This window comes from Haliotis rufescens, unplaced genomic scaffold (genome assembly GCF_023055435.1).
Source record: "Haliotis rufescens isolate VD_foot unplaced genomic scaffold, xgHalRufe1.0.p SCAF_19, whole genome shotgun sequence".
NCBI lineage: Eukaryota > Metazoa > Mollusca > Gastropoda > Lepetellida > Haliotidae > Haliotis > Haliotis rufescens.
The window spans coordinates 22,551,579-22,555,657 of NW_025963879.1; positions in this window are offsets into that span (position 1 = coordinate 22,551,579).

Consider the following 4,079-nt stretch of genomic DNA (forward strand, 5'->3'; position numbering starts at 1 on the left):
GTTGATGCATGTCATATCGGTGGAATATTGCTGAGTGCGGCGTAAAACAACAACCAACCAACATGCGATATTGCTTTGTTGTTACCGCTCAACCGCTGCCATTTCAGTTTTGAACTTATTCTTGGCTCATAATTTTCAAGTTGAAAATGAAAATCGTGTCTTATGTTGAAGTGTTGCTCTTATTCCATTCTTGAGTATTGTTTCATGCATTACACTTGGAATATTCATTCTCCCTAGCATGTTTTTCCTTTTTCCGTTTTAAGCCCTGGACTTGAATTTGGATAAAGTGTTACTCAATCAAAATAGGCATATCCGTAATTAAGCCTAAGGCTTAAAAATATGCAGTCCCGGTAGGCGAGAGTAATGGATTTTACGTACACCTCAGTTGATTGATATCGTGACAGTTGAGATTTCGCTTCTTCGGGGCTCAATATTTCCAATTATACCCATCAGCATGTATTAACAATGTGCAAGCGATTGATAAATACTAGTTTGAGATCCAACAAAATTATGAAGAGCCGTGTACCATGCATTGTAAATGTTAACTCGCCAAGGAGCTTGGCGCACGTGCAATAGCGGCAGAGAACGCATTCCTCGTGCATCACGCAAGGGCCACTCGAGCAGTATAAATACAGACAACAAAGAGTTCTGGTTTATTTTTCAAATATTTTCAACTACAGAATATTTTGTCAAAGTGTAAAAGTAGGGATGAGTTTTAAGTAGGGGAATATCCTCGTAACTCTCCATTCCTTGAAAATAATGGGCCTCGGCCCCTGCGGGGCCTCTGCTCCATTATTTTTAAGGAATGGGGAGTTACTCGGACATTCCCCTCTACATCAATCACCTAAATATTCCATGCACATGACCATGGGCCTATTATGAGCAAATATTGTAGTGATCAATATGATAGATTTTATATTTTCGTTTCTTTTAACAAAAAGCAGCCAAATTACACTTACGTACAAGGCATAGAATAATATAAAATGTACTGCATAACAAGCATATTTCAAGTTTCATCAGAGGGAAAAAATAGGATTCGCTTAGCCAGGAGTATTATTATACCTCTGGGGTATTTGGAATATTAGCGATGTAAGGCAATGGTTACTTCATCATCATTCTAAGTTGTAACCTGTCTGTGTTGATCATGAAGGCAGACAACACCTCACTTTTATCACTGTAGCTGTTCACCACATCAAGTCATTCAGATTTGCATCATACGGAGAAACCTATGAAATCCTGTAAGGGACATTCTCGCGACCTCGCATTCTCGTGTTTTGGGCATATTTAGCTCGTTTCCAAAGGGCGAGATCGCGAGAATGTCCCTTAGAGTATTCCATACAAACCATTTGTTGAGCCCTGTTACCAGGGTACAGTGGCGATCATGTCACACATTGTCAATTGTAACTTGTTATTGTAATTTCACCCTCATCTCCACTGGTGATGTATACTACTCAAAAGTCATAACTATAGTCATACGAATAAATCTGGTGCTCTTTAACTTCTTGTGAGTAGTATATATTCTGTCAAACGCTATTCACCATATCAAGTCAATCGACCTGTGAAGATCTGGGGTAGAATAGGTCTTCAGCAACCCATGCTTGCCGTAAAAGGCGACTATTCTTGTCGTAAGAGGCGACATAAGGGATCGGGTGGTCAGGCTCGCTGATTTGGTTGATGCATGTCATATTATCCCAATTGCGTGGATCGATGCTCATGATGTCAATCACTGGATTGTTGAGTGTGGCGTTAAACAACAAACAAACAAACATTACGTCCACTGGTGATGTATACTACTCAAAAGAACTTAAAGAAGACACACTAACTATAGTCATACAAATAAATCTGGTGTTCTTTTACTCCTTTTGAGTAGTATATATTCTGTCAAACGCTGGCAGTTGTCACTTGTTTGGTTGTTATATTATCCAAATTTATGTAATTAACAGGTGAGTGAGTGAGTGAGTATGTTTTTACGCCGCTATATTCAGGCAATATCATGGCGGGGGACACCAGAATAGGGCTTCACACATTGTACCCATGTGGGGAATCGTACCCGGGTCTTCGGCGTGACGAGTGAACGCTTTAACCATTAGGCTACCCAACCGCCCTGTACATGTAACTAATAAGAGAAGTGAACATAAGAGAACATAAGAGAACATAGGCTATACCTTTACAATGTCAACCACATGTTAAGGAACCCATGCTTGCCGTAAAAGGCGACAATGCTTGTCGTTAGTGGCGACTAACGGGATCGGGTGGTCAGGCTTGCTGAGTTGGTTGATGCATGTCATTGACCCCAATTGTGTTGATCGATGCTCATGACATTAATCACTGGATTGTCTGGTCCAGACTCCATTATTTACAGACCGCCGTCATACAGCTTGAATATTACCGAGTGCCGCGTTAAACAACAAACAAACAAATAAACAAACAATGACGAAATGTGAGTACGACAGAGGAGGTACGTCGATACCCCAAGTTGCCAAAAAGTAGAATTTCTCCACAGTCTGACGGATGGAGTTGAGAAGTGGGCGTTGCCGGCCTATGAAAAGACACCTAGACAAGATAATCTGATATACATTAATGAATCAAAGTTTTGCCTCCGATTCACAGATGGCAGAAAACCAACCAACCAACGTGTAAAGGAAATAAATGTGCAGAGTTGCGTAACTTGGGCACACCGGTAATCTTTGAGAGTGGCTTCAAATCTCGGTTCGCCACGATTGTTTCTCGGGTTGTCAGCACCATATCGGTGCTTGTGGGTTTCACCATAGTGGTAAACGTCTGAAACTTGCATCCAAGGAAGCTGCCATCGGCTACTGTTGTTGAAAAAGTTGTCTCAACACAGGAAATTTTTTTTCCCTTTGGAAAATAGAATTGCCAGCGATGCACTCTTGTGGGTTTTTTGTACGGTAGTAACCATGGTAAATAGAGTTTATTATTGCTTAGCACTTTCTCCATCTAAGGACACATTTCTTTTCATCTTTTAAATCCACAGAAAAGCTTATGTTTGTTTTAGTCGCTTCACTGAATTTAATAACCGAACAGCACAGTTACCTCCCATGGCACGCCCGGATCCGCTGTGCATTTGTTCATTCCCTATATGCTCTGATTATGAATGAACTAACGGTTATTTGCACAACACAAACATACCCTACTGTGAACGTCTGCAATATAAAACTGACACGGGGGCACGGATGGCCCAGTCGTCTGAGGCCCCGCGATTCGCTGTGCAGAGTTGCGTCCCGTGGACACGCCAGAAACCTATGATTGTGGGTTCGAATACCGGCTCGCCCCTATTATGTTTCTAGGTTTGTCAGCACCGTGATATAACTGGAATACTGTTAAAAGCTGCGTTAAACTCAACTCACTCACTCACTCACTCACTCAAACTGACACGAGGCGAATTGATGGATCAGGTGGTCAGGCTCGGGGACTTGGTTAATCGCATAAATAGTTGAATGCATACAATTAATATATAAAGATGTAACAGAAGAAATACTATTTTATTTTCTTAATAAATGTACCATCTACCACAATAAATGTATTGACGACAAAGTATTATACACTAGTATTAAACACTATGTAGATAAGAGTATTAAATGACACCACACCAATTATAAAATTATGACCCCACTTTCCTCATCGTCTGCACCATGGCGATCTCCTGACAACTGGTTCTCATCATGCCGAATTTTGATTTCTATTGTGTCAAAAAAATACGGAAACCAATTTCATGTAATTGTCTCAGTGTCCTCAAGTATCCCACATACACTTCAGCCGGAGGCTCGTAAATGTATCCAGTTTTCAGTAGCCCTACGATCATGTTTGGGATAGGGCCGTGTTTTAAAAAAGCCCTTTGATTAGGAAACAGAGTGTGATGCATCAATAAGGAGGTGATATACTCCATGGTGACATTGCAATTCTTTAACATCATATTAAATCTATAGCATTAAGTTTATATGTCCGTTATCGAACATGTTAGCCCGAACAGCCGTCATCTGTCGGGGACCACTGGACTGGACCACCAATCTCATTGCTTGTCGGGCTGTGACACGTCAAGTTAACGTGCACAGTATCCC